We start from the raw sequence: 15,972 nt of genomic DNA on the forward strand, positions 1-15,972 counted from the left end.
ACCTATTTTATGGAGTTTTTGTGAGTAAATACTGAGTATTTCATGAGTAAATAAATATGAAATACTTAGAACGGTGTCTAGGACATAGTAAACACTCAGTAAATGTTAGCTATCCCACTTATGGGGACAATAAGACTAAGCATTTGAAATGAAAACTGTTCTCAATATCTGAAAACTTAGAATTTCTTACTACAGACCAGGTGTTAGGAAAGAAACCAGATAGGCCCAGCCAGTAGCCTCCTTATAATGAGGCAAATGGGGTCTCCCTCTGGTCTCTGTACTTTGGAGAACCTTCCATACTTTTGAGTATATAACGCACAAACACACACACACACACACACACACACACACACACACCCCACAACTTATTAAAGGATACATGTATGCCTCTGTTTTAATCTAGAGCTGTTGAAATTACATATAGTCACTATGTTTGACAAAAAGGCTAAAAAAGATAGTACAATGGATAGTACTACATAAATATAAACTTTAATTAGAACATTGGCATGATATTTTTTAAAGAATATTGTATTTTGTTATTTAACCAACAAAACCACGATATTTCCAGAAAGGAATAGATATTTTCTAGATATAGTAGAAATGATTTTGAAATTTAATGATAGAATGGACAAACATATGAGATGGATAAAAAACTAATGATAAATTAAGTAATCATCATCTGAAATGGAGAGTTCAAAACGAGATTAGTAATTTAGTGGGCAACATAGTGAGAGAAGAAATTATACATAAAATTTCTAAAAATAAATATTACCCCATTTAGCTAGATTGTACAGGAATGAGTCATTTTGAACAAAAAACTTTTAACTTTTTTTATTATAGTAAAATACACATAACAAAAAATTTACCATCTTACCCATTTTTAAGTGTACACTTCAGAGGTATTAAATACATTTACTCACCCCACTGTGCAACCATCACCACTATTTGTCCCCATAACTCCTTTCATCTTGTAAAAAAGATGGTAAATTCAAAACCAATCGTGTCGATAATTACATTAATTGTAAATACTCAAAACACTCCAATTAAGAGGCAGAGATTATTCACTTTAAAATTCTAAAAGAGGCTAAAAGCAAAAGTATGGGAAAGATATAAGATGCAAACACTAATAAAAATAAAGTGATGTTTCCTCTTTCACTTTTGATATTGGTAAATTATATTAGTATCTGACACAGTAGATTTCAGAACAAGGACTATAAACAGAGGTAAAGAGCTACATTTCATAATAGTAAGGAGTCAGTTAAACAAGAGGACATAATAATCCTAAATTTACATATATCTACTAAAAGAGCTTCAAGAAGCATGGAGAAAAAACAGAAAAGAGAAAGGAAAAAGTAGACATATCTACAATTATAATTAGAGATTTCAATGCTCTTTCAGCAATTGATAGAAAAAGTAGACAAATATTAGTAAATATATAGAAGACTTGAATATTATCAACCACTTTGATCTGACATTTATACAACATTCCACCAACACTGGAGAATAAACATTCCCAAGTACACAGGGAATGTCCACAAATGTAGACCATACACTGAGCCATAAAATAAAGCTCAATAAATTCAAAGGGATTGAAATCATGCAGAATGTGTTCTCTGATCATAATGAATTTAAATTAGAAATCAAAAATATAATTACATGTGGAAATAATGCAAGTGTTTGAAATTAAAACAAAATAATTCTAAATAATCCCTAATCAAAGAATATGTCACAGGAAAATTAGGGGAAAAAAAGTTAAACGGAATGAAAATGAAAGATGTATGACAATGCAACTAAAATAGTGCTTAGAGAGAAATATATACTTTGGGGGGAATACTGGGGTACAGTGTGTTTCTCCAGGGCCCATCAGCCCCAAGTCATTGTCCTTCAATCTAGTTGTGGAGGGTGCAGCTCAGCTCCAAGTCCAGTCACCATTTTCTATCTTTAGTTGCAGGTGGCACAGCCCACCATCCCATGTGGGAATTGAACGAGCGACCTTGTTGTTGAGAGCTCACGCTCTAATCAACTGAGCCATCTGGCCACCCCGAGGAATGTATACTTTTAAATGCTTATAGTATTAGAAAAAAATAAAGCTCCAAAATCAACAATCTACAATTTTACCTTAACAAGCTAGAAAAAGAACATATTTAACCCAAAACTAGTAGAAGGAAAGAAATAATAAAGATAAGAGCAGAAATCAAAAATGTAGAAAACAAATAATTTTAAATTAATAAAATATAAAACTGTTATTTAAAAGATCAATACAATTTATAAACCTCTAATTAAGTTAACCAAGGAAAAAAATGAGAAGGCACAATTTATTAATATCTAAAGTACAAGAGGAAACATCATGATCCTACAGGCATTAAAAGGAAAATAAGATAATATGAGCAAACTTACTCCAATAAAGGCAGTAATTTGGATAAAATTGACTAACCCCATAAAAGAAACAAATAGCCAAAAGTGATGAAGAAATAGAAAAATTCAATATCCTTATACTATTAAAAAGTCTGAATTTTTACTTAAAAACCTTACTACAAAGTCCAGAAGCACAGATAGCTTGAATTGTATCAAACATCAAAAAAGAATACTCTTGCAATAGACTGTTTTTTGTGTCCCCCAAATTCATATGTTAAAAATCCTGACCTCCAATGTGATGGCATTAGGAGGTAGGGCCTTGGGAAGTAATTAGGTCATGAGGGTAAAGACCTCATGAATGAAATTGGTGCCCTTATAAAAGGGACTCCAGAGAGCTCTATCTCCCTCCATCACAGTTGTAAGAATTATCACCACTATCCATTTACTCCCTTATATATCCAAACATTGTATAAGACATCTTATGAAAGCTGCCTCGTCTGGGTAAAATTGGGTGTGTGAAGGGGCAGTACTTTGCCAAGGCCCTATATCTGGAACATGATGGAACTGGGATTTCATTCTGAGTATCTCTCACTCCAGACCCCCTGCTTTTTCCCATTTCTATCTGAAGCTTCTGTCATGCCTTAATTTCCAAGCAGAATTTAACCATCCAAGCAAAATACTTTGAACTAATTGAAATATTAAACTTTGCCATTTTCTTTCAAATCATACTAATAATAGAGATGGCAGAGTAGATAAACACAGTGCTTGCCTCATCCTGTGAACACATCAAAATTACAACTAAATTGTAGAACAATCAACCTGGAGAACCATCTGAAGTCTAAATGAACAGAAATTTTATAACAAAAGATATAAAGAAGAAGCCTCATTGAGACAGATAGGAGGAGCAGAGACATGAAACCAGCTAGCCCCAAATCTCCATGTGGCAGATAAAAATTGGGACGGATTTCTCGGCCACAGAGGTTTCCCAGGGAGGAGCAAGGGACTCCAGCCTCACACCAGGCTCCCCAGCCTGGAGTACTGGTGCCAAGAAAAGGAGCCCCAACAATATCTGGCTGTGAAAAACAGTGGGGTTTCCAACCATCTGGGTGGGACGGAAGGCTGCAGGAAACCCCGGACATCTTCTTAAAGGGCCCACACAGACTCGCTCACAGGTACTCACCCTGGGCTCCAGCAGAGGGATGGTGATTCAAGGGGCGTCAGAGACATACAGGCAGTGGACTGAGGTGTGTGGCTCGGGGTCAGGGCTAGAAGATAGTCATCATTTTCCCTGTGTAGGGTCCTCCTTCCATGCAGCCTGCAGGTGGGCGCCATCTTTCCTGTGTTGAGCCCGCCCTCACACCCATGGCCAAATCTCAATCTGATTGGCCTGGTGAGCTCTGCTTGCTCCAACCTGCTGACTCACTGAGACCCCGCCACACCCAACTCCGCACTGCCCTGAGGCTTTATCAGCAGCTGAACCTTACAGGAGCCAGCAGGTGGCAGCAGGAATCAGTCTGTCCTGGTTTTTTTGCAGAGCTACCCTAGACCCAGTACTGGTGGCAGCCATCCTCGGTTCACAGAGTGGCCTCTCCCATGCACCTCCAGGTCCAGCATAGGCAGCAAACAATTGTGGATTGTTTTGTAGCTCCTACCATGTAGTCCCCGACCAGTCAGAGGCAGTGACTAACCTGGCCTGCACCAGAGCCCCTCAAAAGAGGCCCCAGAACCAGCATACTTGGAGGTTGGCTTCAGACCACAGCAGAGCACCACCCAATTAGCCCCACAAGTGGCACACCCAAAAGGTGATCTCAACAGGCACCAGAGCCCACTGGGGCAAAATCCCACTCCATGGAGTAAGCCCACCGCACAGTAGCCCATAAGTTGTGGATGTGGTCAAACCCCACAGCCAGTCAGCCTGAGGGTCAGTCCCATTCATTGATGTGCCAATGGCAATCAAGGCTCAAATATAACAGGTTGGCACACACAACCCACACAAGGGATACTTCCAGAGCACCCAGAGCAGGGGACAAGGGAGACTGTGCCACTGGGCCCTACAGGGCACTCACTACATAAAGTTACCTGGCCAAGTTTCGGAGACACAGCAGATCTACCTAATACATAGAAACAAACACTGAGAGGCCGCCAAAATGACAAAACAAAGAAACACATCCCAAATAAAAGAACAGGAGAAAACTCCAGAAAAAGATCTAATGAAAAGGAGGCAAGCAAACTACTAGAGACAGAGTTCAAAACACTGGATATAAGGATGCTCAAAGAACTTAATGAGAACTTCAACAAAGAGATTGCAGGCATAAAAAAAGATATAGAATACATTAATAAGAACCAGTCAGAAGTGAAGTATACAATAACTGCAATGAAGAATGCTCTAGAAGGAATCACCAGAAGACTTGATGAAGCAGAGGATGGAATCAGCAATTTGGAAAGCAAGATAGTATAAAACACCCAATCAGAAGAGCAAAAAAAGGAAAAAATAATTTTTAAAAAAATGAGGATAGTTTAAGAGAACTGTAGGATAACATCAAGCACAACAACATTCTCATCATGAGTACCAGAGAAGAGAAAAAACAAGGGATAGAGAACCTGTTTGAAGAAATAATGACTGAAAACTTTCCTAACCTGGCAAAGGAAATAGACATACAAGCCCAGGAAGCACAGAGCGTCGCAAATAGGATGAATTCAAACAGGCCCAAACCAAGACACATTATAATTAAAATGGCAAAGGTTAAAGACAAAGAAAGCATCCTAAAAGCAGCAAAAGAAAGGCAACTTGTAACTTATAAGGGAGCTCCCATAAGATTGTCAGTTGATTTCTCAACAGAAACTTTGCAAGGCAGAAGGGATTGGCAGGAAGTATTCAAAGGATGAAAAGCAAGGATCTACAAGCAAGACTACTCTACCCAGCAAGGATATCATTTAAAATCAAAGAACAGATAAAGAGCTGCCCAGACAAGAAAAAGTTAAAGGAGTTCATCATCACCAAACCAGTATTACAAGGAATGTTAGAGGGAATTCAAGACAGAAAAATAAAAAATAAAAAATATGAATAATAAGATGGCAATAACTATCTATCAACACTTTCAAAGTAAATGGATTAAATGCTCCAATCAAAAACATAGGGTGGCTGAAAGGATAAGAAAACAAAACCCTTCCATAGGCGGCCTACAAGAGAACTCACTTCAGACTGAGAGACACATATGGACTGAAAGTAAAAGGATGGAAAAAATTATTTCATGAAAATGGAAATGGAAGAAAAAGTCTGGAGTATCAATACTTATACCAGATAAAATAGACTTTAAAACAAAAACTATATATAATGAGAGACAAAGAAGGACCCAGTAATCCCACTACTGGGTATTTATCTGAAGAAACCCAAAATGCTACTTTGAGGGGATGTTTGCATCCAAATGTTCATTATAGCATTATTTACAATAGCCAAGATGTGGAGGCAGCCTGGGTGTCCATCGATGGATGAATGGATAAACAGGAGGTGATATATACATATGATACACACATATATATGTATGTGTGTGTGTGTGTGTGTGTGTATATATATATATATATATATATATATATATATATATATATGGAATATATAATGGAATATTGTTTGGCCATGGAAGGGAATGGGTTCTTGACATCTGCAGCGACATAAATGGACCTGAAGAGTATTATACCGAGTGGAGCATGTCAGACAGAGAAAGACAGATGCAATGTGATTTCACTTATATGTGGAATCTAAAGAACAAAATAAACAAACAAAACAGAAACACATTCATGGATACAGAGAACATTTTGATGGTTGCCAGATGGGAGAGGGGTTGAAGGGGTGTGAATGAAAAAGGGGAAGGGATTAAAAAGTACAAACTGGTTGTTCCAAAGTAGTCAGGGGGATGTAGGGGATAGCCCAAGGAATATAGTTAATAATATTGTAATAACAATGTATGGTGTCAGATGGGTATTAGATTTGTTGAGGTGATAGATGGGAGGGGAGTTGGGGGGCAGGGTGAAAAAGGTGAAGGGATTAAGAACTAAAAATTGGGGGGCGGCCGGATGGCTCAGTTATCTAGAGCGTCAGCTCTCAACAAGGTTGCTGGTTCAATTCCCACATGGGATGGTGGGCTGTGCCCCCTGCAGCTAAAGATTGAAAACAGTGACTGGACTTGGAGCTGAGCTGCACCCTCCACAACAAGATTGAAGGACAACAACTTGGAGCTGATGGGCCCTGGAGGAACACACTGTTCCCCAATATTCCCCAAAAAAATTTTTTTAAAAAAAAGAACTACAAATTGGTAGTTACAAAATAATCATGGGGATGTAAAATAAAGTATATGGAATATAGTCACTGTTAATATTAGGTAATACTAGGTTGGTGCAAAAGTAATTGCGGTTTTTGCAAATTTTTTTTTTTCATGTTGTTGTTTTCAACCTTTTAAACTACAATTACTTTTGCACCAATCTAATAACTATGTATATTGCCAGATGCGTACTAGTCAGGGGGATCACTTCTTAAATTATATAAATGTCTAATCACTACACTATACACCTGAAATTAATATAAAATAATATAGAATGTAAAAAAATCATACTGATATAACTTTTTCGCAGTTGATATTTTTACAAAGATAGTTTGCTCCTATGGACTACACTTTCTCTATGAAAACTGCTGCTGTTCTTTGAATTTTCACGGGTAACTTACCCCACCTCTGATTCCAGCTAATGTCTCGGGACAGAAACCCTGCAGGCTGCAAGTGAGGAGGTTATTTGACCACTCAAATTCCTGAGTGCCTAAGGCCAATAAAGTTTTTTTTTAATTAAAGTTTATTGGGGCCGGCCCAGTCGCTCAGGCGGTTAGAGCTCCATGCTCCTAATTCTGAAGGCTGCTGGTTCGATTCCCACATGGGCCAGTGGGCTCTCAACCACAAGGTTGCCAGTTCAATTCCTCGAGTCCCACAAGGGATGGTGGGCTCCACCCCCTGCAACTGAGATTGAACAGGGCACCTTGAGGTGAGTTGCCTCCTGGATGGCTCAGTTGGTTGGCTCAGTTTGTTGGAGTGCATCCTCTCCACCACAAGGTTGCCAGTTCGATTCCTCGACTCCCTCAAGGGATGGTGGGCTGTGCCCCCTGCAACTAGCAATGGCAACTGGACCGGGAGCCGCGCCCTCCACAACTAAGACTGAAAGGACAACAACTTGAAGCTGAATGGCACCCTCCACAACTAAGATTGAATGGACAACAACTTGACTTGGAAAAAAGTCCTGGAAGTACACACTGTTCCCCAATAAAGTCCTGTTCCCCTTCCCCAATAAAATCTTTAAAAAAAAAAAAAAAAAGGAACTAAAATTGTTAAAAAAAAAAAAAAAGTTTATTGGGGTGACAACTGTTAGTAAAGTTACATAGATTTCAGGTGTACAGTTCTGTAATACATCATCTATACATCACATTGTGTGTTCACCACCCAGAGTCAGTTGTCTTTCCATCACCATATATTTGATCTCCTTTACCCTCATCTATCACCTGCCAATAAACCATTTGATAACAGACTTTTCTTATTTTGTTTCCATCAGTATTAAAATGCTAATGATTCTTTCTTCCCAGAAAAACTACCATGGTAAAATTTACCATGTAGCATAAATTACTCATGTTTACTGATAGATTTGCTTGCAGCAAGAGGTCAATTAATTTGTTTTACTTTTATATATAGGTTGTTAACTGAAATTATATGAATGTTAATTCTGCTTATTACTCTGTTATAAAAGAATCCCAAGTCTTGTCAATGTTACCTTCTTTCTAGTCCTGAAATAAATCACTTGATTTTTTGTGAATTCTAATTCTCTGTTGAAAATATCTATTTTTTCATTCATTTTGTCCATATTTTCCTCTATTTTTGTAATAATTTTAATTAGTAATATGAAATCCTTGTCTTATTCCTCCAACATATGCGTCATTTATGGGTCTGCTTCTATTGTCTATTTATTCTCTTAATGACCAGTCACATTTTCCTGCCTCTTTGCATGTCTAGTGATTTTTTTTTTATTGTATACCAGACATTGTGTATAAAGGATATTTAGAACCTCTGTATGGTATCTCCCACCAGAGATAGTTCCACTTTTCTTTTGTTAGGCAAATACATGTTTCCCTGAAAATAAGACCTAACCAGAAAATAAGACCTAGCATGAATTTTCAGGATGACATCCCCTGAACATAAGCCCTAATGCATCTTTTAGAGCAAAAATTAATATAAGACCTGGTCTTATTTTTGGGGAAACACGGTAAGATAAGGGACAAGTTACCTCAATCTAATCAGGGTTTAAGTGACACAGAGCTGGGTTGTAATGTTAGTTTGATTCTGTCCACCTCCAATTCATTCACATTTTTAGGCTGACCCTTTTAAAGGTTTTGACTGAAAGTCTAGTGGTTCTTTGTCTCCTTGACCCTGAAAGATCTGCAGGAGCGTCAATTCTGCCCTTTGGAATTTCTGTACTTGGCACTTCAGCCTTTTTTCTTACCTGCTCTTTACCCCCACAGCTTCAAAATCTGGAAAATTTCTTGGGAGGAATACTAAGCGATATTTTTGTATCAGGCCTCATTTCTCTAGTTGGACTTTCTGTCCTAAGCATCTCAAGATTGTAAGAGATTTTATTTTGCATTTTAGAAGCCCTCAGCTTAGCTTCCACATTCAGTCTCAGAATCTGGAAAATGTCCTATGATTACAATCAACTGTGTTTTCAGCGGCTGAAAATTTTCATCTCATTGAACAGCCAAAAGACTTGCTGGTTCCTTTTTCTACCAGTAGAGGCTCTCTGCATGGGTCAAGCTTAATACTCAGTTCATGCACAGAATGAGCAAATGCTCCCAGGTTAGAAAACATCCATGACCATCAACTCAACTCAGAAGGGATACTCCCTTGATAAATACAAATCCCTTCCTGAGTTCCAATTCTTCTAGTCATTGTTGCTTCCATAGTTCTGCTGTGTCTTTAAAATATTATTTTTTAAATTTATTTGGCTCTTTCTAGTTATTGCAACTGAAAGGCAAGTACCAAAAGTACCAACGTACAAGTTTGGCTTGAATCATGAACCAAAAAAAAAAAAAAAACAGCTTTCAATTTTCAGCATTGATTTAAAAGATTGCCAAGAAAAAGTCTATGGACATGATGCTAGTATGACTGACAAAAAAAGATATACAAAAAAAAAAAATGATATACAAAGTAAAAGTTTGGCCACAAATATTCTTAGGCCATAGTTTGGATTTACTAAAAGACATGCCTCCAGTTGTGCTGATAGCAATGACATTTTTTGGAGTAATTCAGAGATTATATACAATGTTTTCTGGATATGGTTAAAGATGGAATATATTGATGAAACACATTAAATTTGACCTCAGAATCACTCTCAGACACATGGTGAGAATCTCAACTAAATGCCATTAAATCAATTACAGTTAATTTATATAAAATGTGATATGTAGTAGAAAAGTTAGAAGAAACAACTGAAATTCTCAAACAAAGAACAAATCACGGTCATTTGTGGAAGACATTAATTTTGAATATGTATTATCAACAGTTACTTGATTTGCACTATTGCTTGCTATTAAAAATGTTAGTAAATGTTAGTAAAATCTTATAAAAACAGTTTACTAAGTTTAAATATTTCACTTTAAAATTAAAAACATATTTCTATATATACTATAGAGACTGCTTTTTGGCTGTTAGATTGAGGTATAATCTTGATTGAAGAGATATTTGAACAAATTTAGCAACAAGTTGTCACTTTGGTTTTTTAAAAATAACCCATCATTGAAAATTTTGAAAAAAAGAACTTAAGAAATTCTTTGTGAATATAGAAATAGTTTGAACAAACAGGGGGAAAAAATCACATTATGAATGATAGTGATTTATATAATAAAATTAAAATATTTTATATTTTTGTGATAATAATTTATCATACATGACCCAAATACAATGTTTAAACATAATATGTAAAATTGAATTCAGTCACCTTTGATAACTTGCTTTCAGTCCTGAAAACCATAGCTTTACACATATTTTTCTGTCTGTCATTACAAAGGTATATTTGTCAATGTAGGTGAATGGAACACATTTCATTTAACAATGTGTTCCCTTGATTTATAACTTTTGACTATTTAGACATATAGTATGTAGGCCTCCATGTGCATGTACTCTTGCCCAGGACCTCACAAATGCTAGAGGCCAGCGTGAGTCTAGCACCCAACCACAACACATTTCAGAACTAGACAGGGGTTCACTGAGAATTCAGGGAATTCTCATGAAATCATGAGGAGGCATGATTTAATGACAATGTCTTTCTATGAGGGCTAGATGGTGGGCATGTGTAGAAAGGCAGGGCTGGGAGAGCCCTAGAAGTGACTGTTCTGGGAAGGAAGTCACAGCCCCTGAAGCTGGAATGTGGTCCAAAGAGGTGGCTCCAGGGTCAGTGAAGGATAGCTGCAGCCACAGCGGGAAAACACGATCCTCCTTCAAGCGCTAAAGGAGAGGGAAATATATGTCATGGCAAAGAATCCGCTGCAGAGAATGCATAGAGGCCTGAAGACAGAGAGAGAAATCAAGCTGAACTCTGAGAGGCTTCCCTATAGAGGTAGAGGGAGCAGGCGGGGCCTGGTCTGGAGGTGAAGATTCAGGTAGGAGAAGGCCGGGTCACAGAGGATGCAGGGCTGGCCAAGGAAACCCGGCAGGTGTGTGCAGAGCCAAGGACCTGGACCAGCCCTGGCCAAGGGCAGGAACAAGGTTGGACTGGGTTCAGAGACCTGGAGTGTGATTGAGCTGAGGAGAGAGTGGGGTCTGGTAGAGAAGGGAGCATTGTTCTGTGTCAGGAGCAGCTTCCCTGCACCACATTTGGACCCCACCGCCACAGGGTGTGGCCTGGGTGACACAGGAATTGGGCATTCCTGGCCCTGTAAGAGGAGGGGGAGTGTAGGGCATACTAACTGATAGCTGCTGAAAACAGATGGCAGATGAGTTCTCCCTGGATCCCTGGAGAAAGGGGGTGTTCAGCATTTAATCAAGGACAAACGTGGGCTCCCTTCTATTTCATCCTGGATTGAGGGAGGGTCTTACATCAAATTCTTGAAGGTTTGAAATAAATAAGGGGTCCAAGAATCCAAAAGGATTGCCAGTACAAAGCAGTCTGCTCTCTCTCATCCCTCAGGCTCTTTGCCTCTGGGTCCTCACTACAGGTTCCTGTTCTCCTGTGTGACAGGGAGGGAGGGAGGGAGGAGGGTGATTCCCAGTCACTGTAACTCTAGACAGAGGCCTTCTTTCTACCGTGTCTGACCTCCCAGATGCAATCGACTCTTAAGTTCTTTTTCCCCAGGTCCGACACAGAAGACTAAGTTAGACATTTCCCAAAGGAAACTGACTACTTTACTAAGGGAAAAGTCACATCAAAAGCAAGATAGTACAGACTGCAGGGATGGATGAGCCCACAGGGAATCATTTTTTATCTGGACAGAATCAAATTCAGCCTCAGGAGATTCAGCTGGCTCTAGTGCGGACACCAGAGCAATTTATTCCACCAGAGCAAGTGAATTCATGACGTGGACCCAGGCTGCCTCCTGGCCTTGGCACGAGATGCTGGTCAGCATTGCATGGAATGAGCCCACCTAATTCCCAAGGAAGGAGAGAGAAGTAGCAATTACTCTAGACCTACCAGTGTGTATTTGGGCTTTTGTTTAATTCCTCCAACAAGTAAGATAGGCTAAGATTTGGCTGGTGTGCGGTCTTAGGTGACACCCCCACCGCCACACCACCACCAGGTTTCAAATAGATATGGAGGAGACTGAGAAGCTTTCTAGGAAAAAGAAATGAATTAACCATACTCATAGAGAAGAATCCAGATTCAAGGAGGAGGCAGGTGCTAACTCCCACTCCGGGTAAAGGCATGTAAAACAGGGACTGTCACATATTATTGATGGGTATGTAATGGGTGCCGCATTATATACTGGAATAGAAAACATCTGGAAAGATACACATAATAAGAAACTGTGAACAATGGTTACTACTGGAGGAAGCTTTATTTTCTATTTTACATTTTTTTCCTACCGCTTTGAAATATTTTCATGAATATGTGTTACTTTTAAAATGAACAAGGAAAAATTTAAAGAAGGAATAAGGAAACGATGGAAGGTAACTTATGAAAAAAAAGGAGCTTACCAAATTTATCATTAGAAGGCAAATTCAGCAACAGGGCCTAAAGGTAAGACAGGTGGCTGATTGGTGGACCCTTCCTCACCCAGCCCACTTGGCAACATGAGCACACTGTTCTGTCATGAAGCTTGAACTCCTCCAGGCCCAAGCAGTCTTGCTGTGGAGGCCCCAGTAACATGGCTGGGGAGAGCGGAATGGTTCCCTTCCCCAACTGAAGCCAACCACTGAGTCTTCAGCACATAAGGAGGGAAAGCACTGATGGCCAGAGCCATTGGCAGGGATTTGCACCCAATGACAGAGTCCCAGCTCAGCTGAAGCAAAAGGCAGCACAGCTGGAGGATACCTGTCCCAGCTCCTAGCAGGATGAAGGTCCAGCTTGGTTTCCACCAAGTCTTGGCACAGTGGAGGTGATGACACAGTTGCAGGTATCCAACAACAGCAGAAGGAAACAATCATCAGGAATGGATCAGGAATGCATCCGGGTAACACAAGCGTGGAGAATCCCAGAAACACCTGAAGAAAATCTACCCGAGACTGGAATGTCTGAGTGAGTGCTTGAGCATTTTAACCTAATGATATTCAGCTTTCATTCATTCATCCGCTATACTGAGGTCTTAACTATGTGCAAGGCACAGTGGTGAGCACAGGGGATACAGCCATGAATAAGGTAAACAAGGAATTTACTAAGTTGAATTGGTTGAAAATAAAATTGCCAATATTCAACCTTTTTGGGTCTACAAAAATGGCACTTTCTCATGGGTCAACATAAATACTTCTGGCAAGAGAGAAAGAAAAGAAAACCAATGAATTACCCAATTAATTGCTCGATTACAATTATGAAAAGAGCTATGGAGGAGCAATCAGATCTAACCCAGTCGTGTGTGTGTCTTGGGGGGGGGGTTGTTTGCTGGTCAAGAAAGGCTATAAATAGTTACTTCTGAGGAAGTGACAATGATGAAGAGGAATTAACGAAGTGAAGAAAAGCAAGGGACATCATTCCTGGCAAAGTCAGGTGCAAAGGCCTGGGAGGGCAGGAAACTGGTCTGTTCCAGGGACTGAGAAGGTGACTGAACCCATGCGGAAAGGCAGAGGTAGAAGAGGTTGAGAGCGGGTGGGAAGCAGAAGCCAGACCAGGCAGGGCCTTGTAGGCCATTTTAACGATTTGGGTTTTATCCTAAGAGATTTAAAAAACAATGGCATATTTTTTTTTTGTATCCAAAAGCTGGCAAAGTCTAGGGAACATTCAGGCTACAAAGAATGTTCTATCCCCTTTCCACAGACGAGCCCAGCACTCTACAGCTACGCAGCTACCATGTTTCTCCGAAAATAAGACCTAGCTGGACAATCATCTCTAATGTGTCTTTTGGAGCAAAAATTAATATAAGACCCGGTTATACTATATTATATAAGACCCAGTCTTATATGTATATATAAATATACTATATTATGTAAGACCCGGTCTTATTTTATATAAGACCGGGTCTTATATTAATTTTTGTTCCAAAAGACGCATTAGAGCTGGTTGTCCAGCTAGATCTTATTTTTGGGGAAACACGGTAGTATGTGGTTGCATCAGAATTGGAATCTAGGTCCTTCCAAAGAGCTTTCTCCACTGAGGATGCCTCTGGCAGGGTGGCAGGAGTGAAGCAGGCGGAGGAGCCAGGACCTCTCTAGAAGGAGGCCGAGGGGGGCCACGTGTGCCCCAGGCTCACCCACCCCCGGGTGGCAGCTCAGCGCCCAGCAGTCCTGGTAGAAGCTGCACAGGGAGAAGCAGTAGACGAGCGGGTCCAGGCAGCTGTGGAGGCTCAGCAGCACCAGGCTGAGGGTGTGCGGAATGTCGAGTGTGGAGGCGGCACGGCTGTTGGGCTGGTTGACAAGCTGTGAGAAACGAGGAAGAGGCAGAAGTCCCAGAAACCTTGGAAATTTCCAACCTGGTGACTGGGAGGGTGGAGGTTCCCCTCACGGAGCGGGTACGGTTCAGATACGTGGGGGTACAGGCATGTGCAGTAAGCCCAAGCAAGGCAGAGCCAACTAGGGGTTCGGGAGAAACCAACCTGAAATACAGAGAATCCAACCCAGAAAGAACCCAAGCCATCCAGATCAGTGCGGGAGGGAGCAGGGCATCGATGGAGGGCCAGTCTTACGATGCACTGATCCAGAGGGACAGGCCTATACATAGTGACCTTCGACTTGCCTTTGTGAAGGTCTTCTCCTGACGCTTGCCTAGAGTACCTTCGGCAAGGTTGGTTGAAAAGGTTTCACAACTCTCAGACCTTCCAGCCTGTTTCCCACCTCCTCACCTTTTGACCACAAAGAAGTCCTGGGTCTGACTCAAAACTTTGGACAGCAAATCAGAAAGAGCACAGGCCCTGGAATCAGGCAGATTCTGGATACACACATTTATTTGCCATGTGACCTTGGGCAAATTACTCAGCTTACTGCGCCTGTCTTCTCTGCTGTAAAATGGAGATTAAAAGACCTACCTCACCGTATTGTTGGGAGGGTTATGAGAAAACATAAGTAAAACTCTGAGCACCGTGGCTGACCCTGGGGAGATACTTCATCAGCATTAGTTCCCTTCCCTTCCAGGCAGCACACAGATAACTGTGTACACCCACACAGGCACACACACAGCACTAGAGATACAGACGCCAAGTAAGCAAAACAACACGAAGATATCTGGGCATATTCCTCTTCTCTCCCCAAGGCGGGTAAGTGCACAAGCCAATGTCCTCTTCCTATGTTGGACACAGACACACTCCTGGGGTGTCCAAAACTCGGTTCCTCCAATATCAAAATTTGTACTTCTGCCTTTGAAACTGTCAGGCTCCCCTCCTCTGTGGGACCCTGAGTGAGCGGTAATACCCTCCTCTCCCCTCCCTCGCAGCTCTGTCCACCATGGCTGCCCCACCCTGAACCTCCCCCTTGCCATCCCACTAGTTTAGTCTTCTCTTACCTATTGCTGTTCTGGCTGCTGCAGCTCTCTCTGGGGCCCTTGGGTCCTAGCTTCACCTACACATCCTAGACCCTCCCTCCCATCAACTAGTTAATCCCAAGACAGGACCTGAAGATTGGGCCCAACAGCTGGAAGGGCTGGGGACCACCTGTGGCAGTCAGGGCCCAAAGGGAAGGGAATGTCATTGCAAGGCAAGAGGGAAGAGGGAGGGTGGGAGGAAGGGGATAGAAAAGTCTAAGGAAGCCCTGGCAGCTGAATGTCATTGTGTTGACCTGACGTAGGTTTAGGCTGCGGAGTGGGGGACACATTTCCTGGGGCCTCGCTTCTCCTTGGGCTAAGGAGCCAATGCTGAGCTCCTGTTGCTGTCAATCCCAACGGTTCCTCCATACCAGCTGGCCAGCCCACTCCTCTAGCACCCTGCCTTTTCCACAGCTGCTGGGGGGGGCCCTACAGCCA

Source organism: Rhinolophus ferrumequinum, chromosome 9, assembly GCF_004115265.2.
Source record: "Rhinolophus ferrumequinum isolate MPI-CBG mRhiFer1 chromosome 9, mRhiFer1_v1.p, whole genome shotgun sequence".
NCBI lineage: Eukaryota > Metazoa > Chordata > Mammalia > Chiroptera > Rhinolophidae > Rhinolophus > Rhinolophus ferrumequinum.